This window comes from Xenopus laevis, chromosome 8S (assembly GCF_017654675.1).
Source record: "Xenopus laevis strain J_2021 chromosome 8S, Xenopus_laevis_v10.1, whole genome shotgun sequence".
Taxonomy (NCBI): Eukaryota; Metazoa; Chordata; class Amphibia; order Anura; family Pipidae; genus Xenopus; species Xenopus laevis.
The window spans coordinates 56,882,771-56,897,016 of NC_054386.1; the positions used below are offsets into that span (position 1 = coordinate 56,882,771).

A 14,246-nucleotide genomic window follows, 5' to 3' on the forward strand; every position below is an offset into this window, starting at 1 on the left:
ACAATTGTTTTTTCAATTTCCTGTGCGCCAATCCCCAGTGCTCTTAACCTGATGATGAAAATGTGTGCATGTGCACAAATGAAGGGGAGGGGACCAGGATGACGAATGGCAGCAGGCCTAGGGGTGCCTGCTATGTAAATCCAGCCCTGTCAACACAACTACAGACACTCATTAAAATACCATATAAAATGCATATAAAAACCATATAATATCTATACAAACAAGTCTAAACAACAATCATTCAGCACAAGCAAATGTGCCAGACACAAGGATGAATTGCTTGAGCGTGCTCTTGCTTTCCTTGCACTTCTGCACTGGGATTTTGTAAAGGATCCCCAGTGTCTGCCTAGATGGAAAATAGAAAGTAGCAAATCAGTCTAAATGAATGTTTATTGAATTCAAAGGGGCGCTTGCATTGTTCCTTTGCCTGTGGCATGATTCATTCTTCCAGCAATAGATGGAAGTAATAGGCATGGATATTACTGATGTTTGTCTTAGGGTTAGTTCACACGAGGAGATTCAGGGAGATTTTGTCGCGAGGTGACTAAACACCTCTTCTTCTGGGCGACAATCTCCCCGAGAGTCGCCCGAAGTTTCCTCACGAGGAAACTTCGGCGACTTCGGAAAAGTTTTAGCACAGGCGACTTTTCATTTTAGCGGATGGGAAGACACTCTGATGCAGTTCGGGGAGATTGTCGCCCAGAAGAAGAGGCGATTAGTCGCCAGGCGACAAAATCTCCCTGAATCTCCTCGTGTGAACTAACCCTGTGTAAAAGAGGACTGTAAAAGGATCACTGTTAGCAAGATACAATAAAGCCAATATAAAACAAATATAAAAGAGGATTACAACATTTCGGTTGGGTGCATCCTTTGTAAATTCTGTCTCTTGTTTTTAGGACAAATTTACTAGTGAGGGCTGTTTTTTGTTGAAATAGGGGTTTAATTCAGCAAATCATTTTACCATTGTTTTAGAATGAAAGGGAATTATAAAAACAATGCAGGTTGACAATTTGTTAGGCACTTAAATCTACTACCTATCCTACAACCACAGGTCAGTGATTCAGCTTTGGGTACTTTTGGGATAATTTGGAGAGTGTGCCTAATTTGTGAGCATGAAACAGAATGGCAAAGATCCACAGGCTAGTGTGTTTTTATCAAAGAAGAAGATAAATTGGAAGGATCACTCTAGGTTAGAGCAATGGCATAGTAACATAAACATTTTTAGATGTTTTTGTAGATTTTTCAACATCCTTTTCAAGGTAGCTGTGACTAGGGTTGCCACCTTTTCTGGAAAAAAATACCGGCCTTCATATATTTTTATCTTTTTTCCCTGTTGGGATCAACCATCATTTTTATCAGCCAGGCCGGTAAAATACCGGGCAGGTGGCAATCCTAACTGTGACCTGTGCATGGGGAAGGTCAAATCAGCAGCAGGCTGTCCTAACGTCTTGTTTTTTGGCACTGATGTGACTTATTCATTTACTTAAAGCCACAAGTTATAAGAACAAACAAACTTCCACCTTAATGTTAATAGTGCTGAAACTATTTTTTTTTCCTTCAGTTACCTCGAGAAGGAAAAACAGCAGCCTGCCAGAAAGCATTTCTCTCCTAAAGTCCAGGCACAAGTCACATGACTTGGGGCATGGAGAAGGAAAAACAGCAGCCTGCCAGAAAGCATTTCTCTCCTAAAGTCCAGGCACAAGTCACATGACTTGGGGCAGCTGGGGAAATGACAAAATGTCTAGCCCCATGTCAGATTTCAAAATTGAATATAAAATCTGTTTGCTCTTTTGAGAAATGGATTTCAGTGCAGAATTCTGCTGGAGCAGCACTATTAACTGATTCATTTTGAAAAAATGTTTTTTCCCCATGGCAGTATCCCTTTAAGTAATTAATAAAGGCACCAGATACTTAAGAATTAATTTGTCTAGCAAACTGCACTAATTAATTCATTGAACAACTTCAAAGAAAACAATTTGTCAGCGCGACCAGGGGACGTAAGAGAGAGTGAGGGAGCGGGTCTGGGCCGGTGGCAGTGGCGTAACTACCAGGGAGCCGCAATAATGGTTATCGTGTGCAGCTGGGCAGGAGGAGAGTTTTCAGAGCGCACGGCAGCAGCACCCCAGTGCACAATTCATAGGGGGGAGGGCCCAACAGGGTGGCCCGGGTGCCAATTCTGTACCAGTGCCAAGGGGTGCTTCGCCAATGAGGCGAGTTGAGGCTGTCGTCTCAGGCAGCAGCGCCCCACTACTTACCAGGGGCATCAAAAATGCTGCTCCTGGTACTTTAAGACTGAATTTCTGGGGAAGGGGGGGCAGCAGCAACTGCTGCTGCCTCAGGTGGCGGAGGGGCCAGGATCTCCCCTGCCAGTGCCCACTTCACATTGGGGCAACATTATGGTAGAGATTAATTCTAAGAAGTGGGGGGTATCCCACAAATAATAAGGCAAAGCTTGCACTGAGTCCTGTAAAAGGAAATCAAGGTACCATCCAGAGGGATAAAATAAGCTGTTAGTAGAAGAAACAATGGGATGTCCAGGTGGATTAGTTGCATCCTTGTGTACCTTAAGGTCCCCATAGACGCAAAGATTTCTCTTGCCGAACGACCGATTTTAACCAAGTCTGACCAATCCTTCGAAATTATCGTGCGGTTAGTGGAATTTTAGCGATCGAACATCTTACGATTTTTCAGCCGACATCTGTCAGGAAATTGATCGGCCAGGTTAAAAAATCTTTGTCGGCCCCAGTGCAATCTATCTATGTTTGCCGGGCCAAGCAGGCAACTACCCTTTGTTTTCCTGGCAAATTGATCTTTTTAGTTTATGGACAATTCGTACGATCGTTCCGAGATAATCGTGGTCTCACGATGATGATTGGATCTTTTAAAAATCTCAACATCTATGGCCAGCTTTAGGTAAGCAATATAATACAGGGCAGATGGGGAATTCAGGCAACAAATATTTATATAAATCATTGTTTATCCACTTAGCTTCTAAAGCTTGCTGTAATACAGTTCTTAATTGCAGTTTAAAGTCATCGGTAGGATCCCCTTTCAATTTTAAATATGTTTTTTCATCCATTAATTGTCTCAAAATCTCAGATCTGTAGTCTGTATAGTTCATTATCACAATCCCCCTTTTTCAAGTTTCCTATGGCATGTCTTTACTCAACTGTTAGATCTAGGGATGCACTGAATCCACTATTTTGGTGAAAGATTTGGCCGAATACCGAACCGAATCAGAAACCTAATTTGCATATGCAAATTAGGGATGGGAAGGGGAAAAATGTTTTACTTCCTTGTTTTCTGACAAAAAGTCACTTGATTTCCCTCCACACCCCTAATTTGCATATGCAAATTAGGGCTCGGATTCGGTTCGGCCTGGCAGAAGGATTCGGCCGAATCCGAATTCTGCTGAAAAAGCCCGAATCCTGGCCAAATTCCGAACTGAATCCTGGATTCGGTGCATCCCTAGTTAGATCTAAATACAATTTTACATTATAATAATTTCACCCAGTAAGTTAAAAAAAAAGTACCATATTCACAGTTTTTATGCACTTTGCGTAATAACTCAGACATGAACGTGGGTACAAATATGGGTTATTAGATCAGGCCCTAATGCGCCCCGAAAATAATGTAAATAAACTTACAGAAAAGGATAAAAATATGGAAAGATTTGTAATTACATCTCAATATACAGCAGCATCAAAATCCATACGTGATATAGTGGATCATAATTGGCAAATCCTGGGCAGCTTTACCTAAAACACTTAGCCAAAAACCCCTGATGCCATCTGAGCCCCTACGATGTTATGAAAAGAAGCCCTCTCTGTTTGCCCCTCTAAAAAATGGTTGCTATAAATGTTCCGGTTGTACCACATGTCGAAATATGATAACCGGTCCGGTTTTCAAACATCCACATTCAGGCAAAACAATCTCTATTAAACATCGTATCACATGCACAAGTACCCATGTTGTCTATATGATTAAATCTCCATGTGGTCTTATGTATATGGGGAAAACACAGAATAGTCTAAGGGAACGGATGGGAACCCCCCGCTCATCATTATGAGACGCATTCGATACAGATAGAAGTGATATTGCCCTGTATATACATTATCTCGAAAAGGGACATGGTCCACCCACATTTCGCTTCATGGGTATTGATATGATAACTAAACCCAATAGAGGAGATTGGTCCAAATTTTTGCTACAGAGGGAAACTTTCTGGATTCAGACTTTGAATACTGTTTCCCCAAGGGGTCTTAAGGAATACTGTTCCATTGTATCATTCTTAAATAGCAGCTGATTGAGTATTTTTAATGTTTGATACATATTTATTGTTTTTATCTTGTTTGCCTCCATGTAACTCATGGCTTTTTATGTAAAAAAAAATGTGCTTCACTTTTAGATTTAGACTTGGGACAATGGAGCATCCTGGGAAGGCTATGCCTGATCTTTTGGACTTTTTTTTGCTAATCAGCAATTAGATTTTAATGGGCATGTACAAGTTAGAAAACAAAAGAAACATCTGATCATAGGTGATCTTTGTCTCCAATTAACCTATACTCACTCACTGCCATTCTGGGCTGTCAAAAGCTGTTGAGCTTAAAGGAGAAATCAACCTGTAGGGAAAAAACCCTGTACCCTCCACCCCAGGTAGACCTCCCTTCCTCCTTCCCCCAAGGCTAACTACCCCCTGGAGAAATGCCCCATACTTCATACTTACCGCTTGGTGGAGATTTTTCCAGCGATGTTCCACGCGTCCTTCTTCCGGCTCCTCTGTAAACTGACTGAGAGATCGATTTGCGCAATAGGCACGTGCCTACTCTGCCAACCCCTTGCCCGGCCCTGTTGGGCATCACTGCCCTAGTGTATAAAGTGCACCATTTGGAACAGATCTGGCCTCAGCTCCTGCATGTATCACAGCTGATAATTGTTTGCTATGGGTTACTAGACTAGGGGGGGGGGGAGTGTCCTTAATACCTAATAATCCCCCATGTTGTTTTTAAACTCTTTTATTGGTTTTATGTTGGTAAACAGCAAACACAATGTATTAATATTATGGCATCGGGCATAACCGAGGGAGTGAGAAACCCTGAGCAACATAGAAGAATAAAAGAAAAGTATTTTATTTATTATTTAATGATGAGACAAATTAAATAAGTAACTGTTGTAAACAGAGAGTTATTACACCCAGTTGTCATGTACTAGTTTTTACATCACTAATAATCAGCTCTTCCACTAGCTTCTACTTCCCTCAGTCTTAGGAGTCGGTTGCTTAGCAACCACCCTGTCTCATACAGCAGACCTCTACACCCACCCAATCAAACCATTTATTGAATTTAGGATATGTCTCTGCAGTACCCCTACAAACATACAATAAATTCTCCCAGCAAGAGTTTTATATGCGACTTAAAAAGAAAGTGTTTACTTTACAACAAATACTAGTACCTATAAATATTTTAGAAGGATCCTACCAATTGCTATCCTTTAGCCCAGACTATAATGTTAATAGGAACAGGAAAATAAAAGTACGGTACGGGATCTGTTATTCAGAATGTGTGGGACATACTAATTGTTTCTCAGACCTGGCATTACCTTAACACTTACTTATTTGTACAGGCATGCACTTTTGGCTAATTAGAGGTATACGACCTGTTATGTTTGAAACTCATTATTCAGAAGGCTCAGAATTATGGAAAGACCATCTTCCATAGACTGCATTTTATTCAAATAATTCAGAATGTTAAAATTTCCCTTTTCTCTGTAGTTATAAAACAGTACCTTATAAATTATTTTTTAGGAGACTCAAAGATCAAAATTACAGAAAGATCCCTTATCTGGAAATCCCCAGTTCTTGGCAAAACCAGCAAGCCATCAACAGTTTCCATAAATCTTAACAGGAAATGTTGATAATTTAAGGATAACTAAAACATTAAAAAAATATTTATGTATTATGAAAATAAAAGTTAACCCATGGCAAATATGCCTTTATAAACTTATTGAAGATGAATAGAAAATTAAGGTAAGTTGATCCAACTACAGAGAAAAAAAAACGAAGGTCCCAAACATTTCTCATAATAGATGCCATACCTTTATAATCTACAGTTTTCTAGATAATGGTTTTCCAGATAAGGGACCTGTGCATACAAAAATCACAGATCTACAGCCACTATTATATATGGTTGCCAACTTTTTGTTTGACCTTTTATTTCCCTACCCTCCCTGTATACTTTCCTAAAATCAATCCAGTAAATAAACTTTATGAATGTGTATTGATACCTTTGTGTATTTGCACCGAAATCTGCTCTGTATTTGTGGACAAAGGCCGGCGCAGTGCCTGTCAGTGCGGATCTGCTTCCACTGGCTGTTTCTAAGCAGGCAGAGAAACAGCCTAGTGTGACAGTAGCCTTAGTTTTCCTGAATTCAGTCAACATTCTACATAATGTGCTTGGGATACCCCCACAAATAAAATATCTTCGAAGAGGTCCAGAGCACACCTACTCAGAACTCCTTTCACTCCCTGCTCGCTCATGTTCCCACTTCCCCCCTGCTCGTTCATGGTAGGAATGATTGCAATTGGGAGGAGGGATTTCTTACAGCTATATAGGAAGAAGAGTTTGCCCTCTGTGCCCAATCTTTCTGGTAAAGTTTATTGTGTGCATCCTACCCTTGTTCAATTATTAGAGAATTTTGTTTTAGGGCAATAAAATCAGATCTAGCTGTGAAAGAACTCTCGGGCTGATCCTATAATTCATTGAGCCGAGTAATAATTTTTTTTTATTTATATTGACCTATGTCACAATATCTTGTAAAAAGTTGGTAGCTTATGCAGAGCAGTCCAAAGGGTCACAGCAACCAGTACAAAATCAGAACATTTGCACGAGTGACCTGAATGACACTAGTACTTTTTTTTCCAGGGGTCCATCATCCTTAGATTACTGCATTATAATAAATTATAAGATTACCAAATACTTTAACAATCGGGTAGTTGACAGACAGAGACCTGGAAAGTTTTAATGAACATTGTTATACCAAATATTTCCTATAATTACAGATTTAATAAATAAAGTATTGTGGATTATTTGGCAACTGTGAGGTTAATGGTTTTTCTTGTCATCTTCTGTTTGGTATGGTTAAGGGCTTTGATAAATAACTTAAAGCATTGAAGGGTCAATGATGGCCGATGTATTGCAGTGAATGTAAGACAAAGGTATTAGTACATTGTGAATTAAGATTCCTTTTTATCTCTTTAAAAAAGTTTACTATAGATTGCTGTTTGTGCCTTTGCAATTTTTCGTTTGATCCTAACTGCAACCCACAGCCATTGCCGTTTTAGAAGTGTAAGCTGTGTATAGAAGGGGGACAGGGAACATGTTAATGCCTCATTGGTAAGACATACTTCTTATCATGGCTGAGAAGGGACTACTTGTCTTGTCTTTTAATTGATCTTAACTTTATAATAATCAAAGTCTTTCCTCATTCACATCTAAGTACCACCATAAATATTTGGAAGTGTCTTTAAAGGGGAAGTAAAGTCTAAAATACAATAAGGCTAGAAATGCTGTATTTTGTATACTAAACATAAACATGAACTCACTGCACCACAAGCCTAATCAAACAAATGATTTGTGCTTTCAAAGTTGGCCAGAGGGAGTCACTATCTTGTAAAACACTGTCTTTGTTAAACAAAGACCAAGACTGTGCACATGCTCAGTGTGGTCTGGGCTGCTTAGGGATCGTCATAAATGATCAAAACAGCACAAGTCAAATAATATCTGCCAGAAGCCGATATAGCAAGACTGATTTATAATCAGAATAGGTAGACTGTACTGGGTACTGTGTTGTCATGTAATCTAATGTGGATTTTATAGTTTTTGTATTGTTTAATACAAACTTTCTCCAAATCTGCAGAACCAGTGGCTGCAGAAAAAATAATCCTCTAAATAGAAGTTTATCTGTTTAATTTGGCTCCATGATCTTTGTCCCTGCAGCTGGAGTTGGAAACAGTAAAGGGGATGCAAGGCAAAAATAAAATCCAATACAAATCTCTACACAGTCGCTGACTGCTCTACAGGGAAACAAAGCTGCTTGAGTTGGGAAGTAAGGTGGGAATTCCCCCTACAGTTCATAAGTATGATTGTTTCCATGCAGAGCAGTTAGGGATCGTCTGACAATTCCTATCCACAGCAGTAAATGAAGGGAGAATTTCACTGCATACAGTCAGGTTTCTTATAAAAACGGTACACATTTTTTAATTAAAGAATATTGGAGATAGGTTTCTTTTTCATTAAAGGAAGTAAAAATGGGATTTTATTTGTTGCCTTTACATGCCCTTTAATTAAATTAATGGAAGATGCACTATGTGCTATATGGTCATATACTGATGTATGCAAACTTACTGAAGCACTGTATGCAATTTATTGATTTAGGTGCCTAGACCTAACCCCCCAGTCCTATGCTACATTCTTGTGTCAATCCCTGAACTTTCAAGAACAGTGAAGTTGTAACTGCCCATGTTGTGGTTTGGGGACAGGTCAAAGTACCAATAGGCTGGAATACATGCAAACAGTGCTGGGCAGAATCATACATCCATATTAAAAACATGTCTCAAGGCAATGATAAAAGCATTGTTCATATCTGCCAGAAAACTCTATTAGGGGCAAGAGTTACGCTTGGTACCTATCAGACCTTAACACAAGTAAAGCAAGCATGCCCAGTGGCACTTATGGCAAAAAACAACATATCCTTCATTTCTGAAGTGTTGGTCAGAGTATAACGAGTACAAAGTTCAAGACTCAAAGGACTATGCTTTTTTACACTTTGTACCTTTCCCCACACTAGCTGCCATAGACCTGAGTCTCATCCATAAATGCAGTTTGTTCTTCAGTTCTGTATCATTGAGGGGCTTTAAGTTACTTACTTACATAAATTTGATATAACCTTTTATTTTTAAAGCCATCTGTGAAACTAAATATAAGAAATCATCTCTCTTTTAAACTCTTTAACTGCATAATCCAGATGATACTGAGCAAGGTGATGTATTTATTTAATAGGGTTACACTGTATTACCACAAATTTTTGCTAATTAATGCTAATAGGAAATGAAATGTTTAATTTTTTTCCCATTCCCACTGATTGCTTCTTCATCACATCTTCTAAATCAATAAATAGCAAAGGCCACACTTTATTCCTTTTTCTGCAAGGTGTGTCTCTCCGGCTGTGATTATTTTCCTTTCACCTTCAAAAATGAAAACATTATCATCTTATGTTTCACCTTACTACAGCATAAGGTCCCTGTGTCCCCTCCCAATGTTCCACTCTATCTGAGCTCTTTTGTACTGTCCTCTCCGCATCCTCCCCCCCAACCTACTTTGCTGTATTTGTTGGTTTGCTAAACAAAAGGCCCTTACGTGGCCTCTTCAACAATTGCTATTCGTCCTATTTTAACCCTTGCAAGGTCCCATGGGCTCAAAAAGGAAACCACTACAATTATTTAATTTGCCATCATTTATCACATAAAGAAGGGACGGAGGTCTCCAGCAGCAGGTTAACACACCACTATGCTAGGCATTCTCTAGGCTTGGCAGAAGCTATGGAGGGCACAGGAAGTGAAGATAAGGCTAGAATCTGATGCTTTCTGGGGATTGTAGTCTTATAATCATTACAGTGGAGGAGATGTGTTACAGAAGACTACACTTCCCAGAAGCCCTATGTGGTGCTGCTGCCCCCAGATCAGAGCAGTTGTAACACTGTGCCCGTTGCATTGTTTTGCTGGAATTTTATTTCATTCCCCAGGACGGATAATTGCTGGGTGAGGAGAATGGGAGATGAGCAGGAGATCATGTGCAAACTGGAGAGCATTAAAGAGAACAGGTATGGCCTCTCAACTTTACTGTAAGCCTCTGATTTTCTTACCAGGGATAATATATCTTTTTTTTTCTACTGCAAAAAATATAAATGTTTAGCCTTTTGTAGACATAATGACAGGAAGGCTTCAGCGTGATTGCTTTATCCTAATCATGAACATTGCTGGCTGTATTAAAGGCCAGGCAATATACCATTTAATAAAAGGCTGCAGGATTTTCCTAGAAACAAGTGTATGCACTGGCACATCTGCTGCCTTCAAAATGTACTGTATGCTACACACCCTCACTTACTGCCTGCCATCATCTGAAGTGCTATTTCACTTTATTCTCCTAGTTTCTCATAATGTAGATAATTATCTATACAGAGGTTTAGCTCATGAATATCCAGCCTGCTGTTCTCTAGATTGTCAAACTACAGCCGCCTACATTCACCAACAACTCAAGTTGGCCTAAGGGCTCTGTTGAGCTCTGTTGAAGTTTTAGTAAAAACTGGGGGTCTGCAGTTGGCGCTTAAAGTTTTATATATATATATACACATATATATATATATATATATATATATATATATATATATGTATCTGCAGGAATAGCGACACTCACGGGACTCTTCTGATGCTTAATAAATGTGATACTTTAGATCAGAATTTGTTCTGTAATCTCGTGACGAAGATCCATGTGGGGGATCGAAACATTGAGTAAAGTATCACATTTGTTAAGCTTCAGGAGAGTCCCGTGAGTCTCGCTATTCCTGCAGATATATCATTATACGTTTGCTGGCACCCGGGCATTTACACAGGAAACGGAGTGCACCTTTGGGACTTGTTTGTTTACATATATATATATATATATATATATATATAACGAAAAGGAACCGCACTCACAGGGCTTTATGAAGGTGCAAAATCAAAAATTGATGTTTATTTCGACGTTTCGGCTATTCACTTAAGCCGTCATCAGGAAGTCTTCCTTGACTTCCTGATGACGGCTTAAGTGAATAGCCGAAACGTCGAAATAAACATCAATTTTTGATTTTGCACCTTCATAAAGCCCTGTGAGTGCGGTTCCTTTTCGTTATACATGTTTTGCTATAACCAGCACCTAGGCATTAACGTTTGTTTTGAGTGCACCAGTATTTGGACTATATATATATATATATATATATATATGAAGCTCTTGATACTGAATTTATTAAAACATATATAGAAATCAGAAGCAGGTGATTAGCAGAGGTTTTCCTGATAATGAATCTTTCTGTAATTTGGATCTTCATACCCTAAGAAATCATATAATAATTAAGTAAACCCTATAAACTGGCTTTTGCACCTCAACAGTTTAATTCTTTTTGCACCAGCCTAAAAAGTGCAGTTTCATTATCTGCTATACCTCTGCACTATGTCCTATGTCCCAGTAGGGTTGCCACCTTTTCTATAAAAAAAATACCGGCCTTCCTATATATTATTTCTTTTCCCTATTAATATCATTCGGGGCAACCATAATTTTTACCAGCCAGGTCTGTAAAATACCGACCAGGTGGCAACCATATGTCCCAGTTCTGTATTACTTTTGCTTCTGATGGGTGGGGCAGAGAATTCCTAAACTGACATAACAGCATCTCTATGCATCATTAGGCACGCAAATGAGTGGGAAACAGGGTGAAAGAGGGCCTTGGGAAGCCGTTACACTCCAGTTGCCTGTCACTTTATTATCATAGCTCAAAAGCTGTAAAGGCTATGCAGACTTTCAAGGGTAATATAAAACCTTTGCTATATCTCTTTACAAACATATAAAACAGAGAATAGTCAAACATAATATTTTTTTCTGTGGATTACTGCACCTAGGCAAACTAAATGCATTTTATTAGATATTTGGGAGTTGTACTTTGTACTTTTCTGGGTGCTGGCTACGGAATAATGCTTAAAATAGTAATTTTAAGCATTATTTCGTAATAATGGCAGCCCAACCAAATAGATGTCAAGATAATAGATCTGTAGCTTGTTGGCCAACAACACTAGTCTCTTGGAACATTGCCAAACATCAGAGTCCCCCTATATTAAAAGATTAATCTGGTTTCCCCAGAACGACACAACCCATGTATTCTGGGTTGTTTATAGTCTGTTTCCTTATTTACCCTGTACCTTCCACAGATCTAATTTATTTTGACCTTCTTAAATCAGCTGTCAGGACAAAAGATGCTTATTAAACCTCAGCTTTCTCCATATTACCATTAACCAACTTACTAGCCCTTGTCATCAATGGACACACACTTAATGGCTTTACCATATTTTATAGCCCATGCTCCCCTATATTGTTCATATGCTACCTTTATTGTATATTGCGTTTAGTATAGTTAACAATTTTTTTTAAATTCTTGTTTATTATCGCTGGTTCTCAGATTTAGCTGGACCACTACTCTTAGACTCCAACATATGATAAAGTATATGGGAAGTAGCCCACCAACATTTTGGTACCCATGGTTGAAGGAACAGTAACGCCAAAAAATTAAAGTGTCCTAAATGAATGAAAATATAAGGTACTGTACTGATTGTGCTGCCCTGGTAAAACTGATGTGTTTGCCTCAGAAACACAACTATATTTAAATAAGCTGATGTGTAGCCATGGGGAAAGCTGAAAAATGAGAAAAGGCACAGGATGCCCAGCAGATAACAGATAAGCTCTGTAGCATACAATGAGATTCTTCAGTACTTATCTGCTATGTGTCCTGTGCTTGAATGGCTGCCCCCATGGCTACACAGCAACTTGTTTATATAAACTTTTGAAGCAAAAACACAAGTTTTACCAGTGCAGTATAACAGTACATTATATTTTCATTACTTTAGGACATTACATTTTTGTTGTTACTGTTCCTTTAAAGGAGAACTAAAGCTCAAAAATCAATATGGCTAGAAAACTGTATTTTATATACAGGTATAGGATCTATTATCCAGAATGTTTGGGTCATAGGGTGTTATGTTTTGGGTAACCAAGGATGAGTAGAGTATAACAGTGCTTTATTAGCAGAGACTCATGCAGCCATTATACTACAGTAACTTTCCCTTTTAAGCTGTCAGGAAGTATGCACAGTATAAGTCTGGGCACAGTGGCATCTACAGGCCATTGAACACCACATATTCCCCCTATAGTAGGAAAGCATTTGGGCAAATGTAATAAACAACAACAATAAAAGTAATGATATACATTATTCACATCACATAGTCGTGGGTCCATGCAGGTAGTTTTCTGATTCTCTCAGTACACCTTATATGTTCACTTTCTTCAGGCCTATTGCAGTTGACATCAGGAGTAGGAAAATGTCCTTCTTCAAATGGAGCTTCTCCAAAGTCATATCTAACAGGAGGAAGACGACTTGCATTCCATATGCGTCCATCAGACAGTTCATATGTGTATGTTCCTCGCTGGCATCTCACTTCAAGCGGTGTAGTAAATTTAGATTGTCCTTGTTTCAGTATTCCTGGTTTCTTAATTCTGACCAGGCTGAAAGTGCACTTCTCCTGCACCACGTTTGTGGATTCGCCATTACGTTGTCCATGTTGGTGGAATTTATATGCCATTTGTATAAACACCACATAGGGTTTTCTAGATAAGGGATCCTTCTATAATTTGGGTCACCATGCCATACATCTTCTAAAAAAAATACTTACACATTAAATAAATAATAGTTTTTTGCCACCAATATGCATTCAGTTACCATCAAGTACAAGCTAAGTACTTGTACATCATCAAGTACAAGTAATGTAAGCATTGCTTTATAATGGGCTCTATGAGAAATGCTCTTCCCATAATTCAAGGCATTTTGGATGACTGGTTTTCTGGATAAGGGATCCCATACTTATACTGAACTGTGCCAGTAAAGAGGTTTTGTAACATTATAACAGTAATGATACAGGCCATCAATTTTGTCCATAGGAGATTGCTGTCATAGATCTTGTCAGGCCATCTTTTGAGTGTCAGTGGCACTGCTCATGCTCAGTATGCTCTGGGCAGCAGTTGATAAGCTAAACTTAGGGGTTATTGGAAATCATCAAACAAAACATGACGTTCATCTGTCATAGAAGCTGGTGCTTCAGTTCTGATTGCATTGATGTACTGGTTACTAAACCATACCTCCCAACCGTCACGTTTTCTGCGGGACAGTGCCAATTTTGACAGCTCAACCCGCAGTCCCGGGTTTCTTACTGAAATGTCCCAAGTTTCTCTTTGATCTCCTGCACTGAAGCTTAATTAAAATAAGAGGCTTTTGGAAGAGAGCCCAGAACACTGAGCAGCAGCAATTTTAGATTCATTAGCAAAAGTGTTATGACACATAAAATATCGCCCCAAAACTCCCAGAAATTTGCTTAAACTTTCATAACCTGCCAA

The 14,246-nt window shown here is 39.0% G+C and overlaps 1 protein-coding gene across 1 annotated transcript in view; it reads left to right on the plus strand.

The window, feature by feature from the left end:
* The first annotated feature begins 9,651 nt into the window (after window positions 1-9,651).
* zc3h12b.S (zinc finger CCCH-type containing 12B S homeolog) overlaps window positions 9,652-14,246 on the plus strand; it is a 77,086-nt gene continuing 72,491 nt past the window's right edge. Inside the window, exon 1 of the mRNA XM_018232954.2 lies at window positions 9,652-9,876. The gene's annotated coding sequence lies outside the window, so the exon portion shown is untranslated. The remainder of the gene's footprint in view (window positions 9,877-14,246) is intronic.